This window comes from Penaeus monodon, chromosome 2 (genome assembly GCF_015228065.2).
Source record: "Penaeus monodon isolate SGIC_2016 chromosome 2, NSTDA_Pmon_1, whole genome shotgun sequence".
Classification (NCBI taxonomy): Eukaryota; Metazoa; Arthropoda; class Malacostraca; order Decapoda; family Penaeidae; genus Penaeus; species Penaeus monodon.
The window spans coordinates 8,518,839-8,524,773 of record NC_051387.1 but is presented as its reverse complement, the minus strand read 5'-3'; the positions used below and the strand labels follow the sequence as shown (position 1 = coordinate 8,524,773).

General features: G+C 41.9%; 1 pseudogene; it reads left to right on the top strand.

The window, feature by feature from the left end:
- The window catches only part of LOC119577914, a 42,689-nt pseudogene that overhangs the window by 19,782 nt on the left and 16,972 nt on the right, over positions 1–5,935 (top strand).

Below are 5,935 nucleotides of genomic sequence, written 5' to 3'. Positions count from 1 at the left end.
GTTTTTTCCCTTTTTTTTTGTAAAAAACAGGGTCTATCTTCCTTTTTTTTTTCCTTCTTTTTGATTGTAAAAATATTTGTTTTTGGGTTTTTAGAAATTTGGTTTGAAAAACCCCTCTCGTTTTTAGGAAATACGTTTTTTTTTCCCTATTTTTTCGCTAGTATAAACCGAAATAAACCGAAAGTTCAGGAAATTGAAAAAAAACCGTGATACCATAAAGCATATTAAAACAATATTTTTTAAAGATGCGGTTTTTAGCTAGTGTTCCATATAATTCTTCTTGCCCCAAAAGAGTACGTGGCAAAAAAAAAAAGTTCTAATCGTTTTTTATTATCAGATTTTTTATACTTGTTATTATTTTTTTTATATTATTTTTTTACTCTTTATACATCCCCACCACCTCATCACCACGACCCCCAACACCATAAAATTAGGGTATTTAGGGCATTTTTATGTTACATCATTATAATTAATTATCCTTATCATTTTTTTTATCTTATCACTATTTTGTTTACCATTATCATCACCACACATCTTCCTAAAAATAAAACGAAAATACAAGTAGTAAAAGTGTTTGACAGTAAAAAAAAAAAATCCCGTCTTCTTTCCCCAAAAAATTTCTGGGTAAGTAAACCCACATTTCTGTATTTTTGGCGGACCGGGTAAATGTATGTGTACAGACTTGCCCGGGCGCTCGCACCCCCCCCGCGCCGACCGCAGGGTTTAATCCCCCAAAAGCGGGGGGGAAAAAACCCCCCCCATTTCCTACCATGGATAGGGTGGGGACGCGCTCGGCCCCCCCAGTACCAGTCCCAAATCCCAAAACCCCCTCAACCCTCCCTCTATGGGAGGGATTGATTCCACCGAACATAGGGATGTGAACGATGTATTCGACTGCCGCCCCTGATCGATAACGAGGGATTAACTCGTTCAGACCAAAAAAAAAAAAAGGAAAAAACCATGCCGAAAACACCAGAAACCCGACCAAAAAAGCAAAGGGAATGCCCAAAAGCGCAAACCCCATCCCCCCCCGGGAGAGTCATTAGACGGCCCTTTCCGAGGACACGACTTCCTCGATAAAAAAAGGGGGATGAGGGAGGTCCCCACTGCCGCCCCCCAAGAGGAAGGCCCGCTGGGGACAGGGGCCCGGGAGATGGATATCCCGCGTACGTTATGTACGACGAGAACAAAAACAATATGTGGCCAGGGGATTAATGGCACTTTGCGGGATCTTCTGCAAAACGACGAGTTCACCCTAAAAAAAAAAAAAATAGGGGGAATACCGGGTTTACCAGTCCGAGGAGGGGGCCCCGCTGGGGAAGCACTGCATTTCCCGGGCGTTTTTAAAGCCGGAGATCATAAGGGGGAAAAGCCTTGACAGGCTCATCTTTGTAGGGAGGGGTGAACAGCCGCCACCTACAGAGTACCATTTTTGGAAGTCATAAGCCACTCCATTCGACCGTGGTGCCAGAGGTTGTAGTTGCTAAAGTGTAAAGGGTTTAGGCCACGTAGCTAAATTTGCGGGAAGGAACGGGTGCTGTTGTGGGGGGCCCACCAGGAAAAAGGACTCCCCCTGCAAGAAACGACGGGGGGAAACGACAATGAGGACGCCGCCACCATCTGAAGAGGTGCGTCAGGTGCAAGCGGAGGGTGTGACGGCCTGGCACCGAATTTCCCCCCACAAACCGCCACGAGCACCCCACCTCCCCCGACCTCCCCATCGACCGCGGAGTGGCGATGCCCACCCCAGCACACACCCCCACCCGGGCCGCGTGACCAAAAACCCACAGGAATTCCCGAAAACTCCCGGGGGGATTCCCCACCCTAGGAAACAGTCCAAGGAAAAAACCATTGGTGAAAAAGGACATGGATAGGGCCCCGAGGAAAATAAAAGCATCAGGCAAGAGATTGTGAAATAAAAAAAAACATGGGCAAGAGATTGCTAAATTGAAAAAAATGATAAGGGAAAAACAAAAGTGTCGTGTAAAAGGGGAAAAAATTTTCGTTCTGATGATGTTAGTATGTAAGTGATTTTGAAAATACGAAGAGGTCTCTGTTTATTTTTTTACGCACGAAAAAAAGTGAGGTGTAGCAGGAAAAAATGTGCGTTTGATGATTTTAGTGATTTTTTGGAAAATCGAATGAGGTCTCATATATTATTACCACGGCGTTTGATGGTTGTGATGTTAGTGAGCTGACAAAAACGAAGAGGTCTCTGTATTTTTTATACGCAGGCGGACCACTGAAACGGAGCAGGACCGTAAAATGACGTGACGAAGATGCGAAGGAAACGGTGATCTGTGGGACATCACTCAGAAATGCTATAGGTACGGATTATGCGTAAGTATAAATACGCGGAAAGGCGAAAAACAGAAAAATAAAAAAAAGATACAACAAAAATACGAAATGAGACAAAAAATAGCAGACTAAAGAGTTTCAAAAACGAAATTTGACCAATCAGTTAAACAAGGGTGGAGGGGGGACAAAAAACAATTACTTTCTTTCATGAAAAACGTGGTGTAAACCGGGGAATTAATGACGTTTTACTATTTCAACAAAAATTTGACGTTACTTTTACAAAGCCCTTCACATCAGTCAAAAAAATAAAAAACCCCCCCTAAATTAGAGGCTACCACTCCTATACGAACACGGGAATGACGGGGCCTATGATTTGTCAGTGACCCATACCCATAAGTTGGTGCAGAAATCTAATGAAAAAAGGGGGTGCAGTACAGCATTTACATATTCAAACAGCCTCGGGTTTTCCTCTGTACAATGTATAGAAAAGGGTTAGAAATTTAACTGATTCATCCCCAACTTTCAAAATCAGGCACAAATCAGGGGATTTTAATGCTAAAATTTATACATTGGAGATGTCAATGAATAAAAAAAGGGAAAGGTTCCGACTTTTTGGGGAACAAAAATCTATGACAGTATTATACAGACAGGCAAAACTCACGTGGCGGGGGGCAGGCAGATTTTAAAATGGGGAAGGGATCTTGGCAGGAAAAACGTCGAAGCATGTTAAACAGAGCTAATCGTGCCACTTTGAAGTAAGAGATCCTTTTGAAAATACTCAGTCCCCCAAAAAAAAATGGGGTCAAAATTTCTATCCCCTTCCCTTTGAGCACATTTTAAATCAGATTTTGACTGGTACAATGATACACGAACAATTTTTGAAAATTTCCCATGGACATGACAAAGTGGCATGATTACTACAACATTGGGTCGTAAAAAGAAAAACCCTTTAAAGAACACAATCAAAGCTGCAAACAAACCTAAGGGGGTCGGGCCCCTAATTTTTAAGGGAAAAAAAGCGATTTCAGGAGCTTATGATATTACAAGCAGGAAATACCCGTGAAACCTTTAAATTTCTTAAAGCACAAAAAAAAAAAAAAAACTCATTTCAGAAAATGAACACTTTGAACAGTTCCTCAAAACATTAAAAATAACCCTCAATGTCGGAGGGCTGGAAAAAAATTAATCGAATTTCAGGGAAACCAACTAAACCCCGCAGTTTTCCCTGTCCCCGCACAAGCAGAATGCCCTTAGTCAATGGGCTGGAGCGTCCAAATTGGTCATTCCACAAAAATTCGGATCCCCTTTGTCTCTAAAATTGCAGCAAATTTTTCCCTTGAGATTTTATGTTTGATACTGACCCTGACTTTGTGAGATCACTGAGGGGAACTGAACAATGCAGACAAAGGAAAAGCGTCCGCCCCAGGTGAGGGTGGAATTCCTATATGTCCCCGCCTTATAGCTCAGGTACCTGGTAACCCCTTTTGCACCTATACGGTTAAATTTTTTCACAAGGTATTTTCCGGGTCCTGGGCACGCAGTCTAATCTCCCCATAACCCAAATCAAACATGATAAATACGACCAAATTTTATTAACCCCCGTGTATGCAAATTCTAGAAAGGGTAAATTTTTAACAGACTCATACAGGTACAAGGTAAATTTTCTCCAGACTGTCGGGTTTTTATCGGAGTAGCACACAAAATTGCTTTTTCAGAGTACTTTTCACACTCTAACCCGGGAACACCTGTTTTTTTTGACTTAAGAGCTTTTGACATTTCAAACAGAGAAGTTACCCAAAAAATTAGAACTTTGGGACCGGGGTAAAATATTTAACTGGATTAAATGTATCTCTCGAAAAAGATCTGCAAAATTCGTTGGGGGGTGAGAATTTTCCCTTTTCGCTTTTTAACTTTGGGGCGCCACAGGGGAGTTTTTCCCGCCCATGTGTTTAAAGTCCTCTGCACAAGCTGGTGGCGATATCCCCTTGGGGGATGGTGAACCCAAAATGTATGCTGATGACATATGCGCGAGCATCACACAATGAGGGTGCAAAATTCCGACAGAAACACACAAAGGCACTGATGTGGATTTTGTATTTCCCCCTGAGAAAACAATGGTTAAACCCATGTTATACCCCACCCCTTTGCATAGGGGACCAGGAGCTTGACATTGCCACAAGTAATAAATATTCCGGGGGGAAAGAAATAGCAGACCGGGCCTCTCTCTAAAGAAAAACCGGGGGGATTAAACCCTTTTAAAGTTTTGTCGGAAAAGGGAAAATGGCATCAAAGTTTAATCGCTAGCGTTTTTCTTTTGGGTTTTATAAGGTCGTTTAGAACCATGCAGCACTTGTTGCAGTGTAAGGGAAACAGAATAGGTAGGTTGGGGGTAGTCAAAAGAAGCTATGAGGAAACCCGGCGCCCCAGAATAGCAAGGGTAGTAAACATGAGATCAAATTAAATTACCCTCCATTTTTTATAGAAAAAATATTTATTTCCACCAATTTGGGGTCAAGCTTGAGGGGAACCCCCGTATTCTCAGATTTCCAAAAACAAATGCAAAAAAAAATCACCAAGTAGACGGACAAAAACACCAACGCGCGCCCCCTAACACAAAAACTCTGAAAATTATAAAACCAAGTTCCAATTTTAAAAAAACCAAAGGTCCTCCCCTTCCACCCTGGAAAATTCAACATTGATCGGACCCCTACAGTTACCCCAAAAAAAAAGGGGGCCATAATGTGTGTTGAAAAAAAATTTCGTAGCAACGGTAACGGAAAAAACACAGAACTATGGGTGTATGCTATGAGTGTTACGCCCACGGATCCCCGTCTGGTACAAAACTGGTTGTGCTTGCTCTTTTACAAAAAAAGGCTTACTACAACATCAAGTTTTAAATGAGAAAACAAAACTGGGCCACATACACAAACGGGGGCTGGCAGGTATCTCCCGCAAAAGGAATTTTTAATGTTAGGGGCTTGGGGGTGTTTTCTGTGACTTCAAAGGCTCTTCCCGGGGCTAAATTCTTTCAAAAACAGGTGGCATGAAAAAAATTTTTGGGGTTGCATTTAAACGAAAGTAACCCATCAAAAAGACGTATTTCAACTTCAGTTTTTTGGGAAACCCTTCATTTGGCATACGCAAGCACGACCCCCGTAGGGGCAAATTTCGAAAAAAGCCGCGCAAGGTATTTTGAAAAATAGCTTTGGGGTGCCCCTTGCTGGGTTTTCACTTATTGAAAAATTCCATAAGGGAAGAAAAATTAATCTGATTAACACTCAAAAGGCCGAAAAAACTGTACCATAAGGCACTACGATAGATAGGTGGCAAAAACTTCCCATGGGTCACGAAGTCAAACCAGCGTGTGACGTGGTTATTGCCGAAAAGTTTAGGTTACAGAATGTACTGGGAACTGCCGGGGCAAAAAAAAGGGAATGAATCTGATGTAGCTGTGAACAAGAAAACAAAAGAACGCTGAGCATAACTGGAATGTTTTCATGTTTTATCGCCTTTCAGCCACCTAACGGGGTATAAAAACATGTGAAAATTTTTTATTTCATCGAAATTGGGGAAGAATACTCGAATACCCTAATTTATATGTGATAAAATCCCGTATGCAAATAACATGTTATTCAAA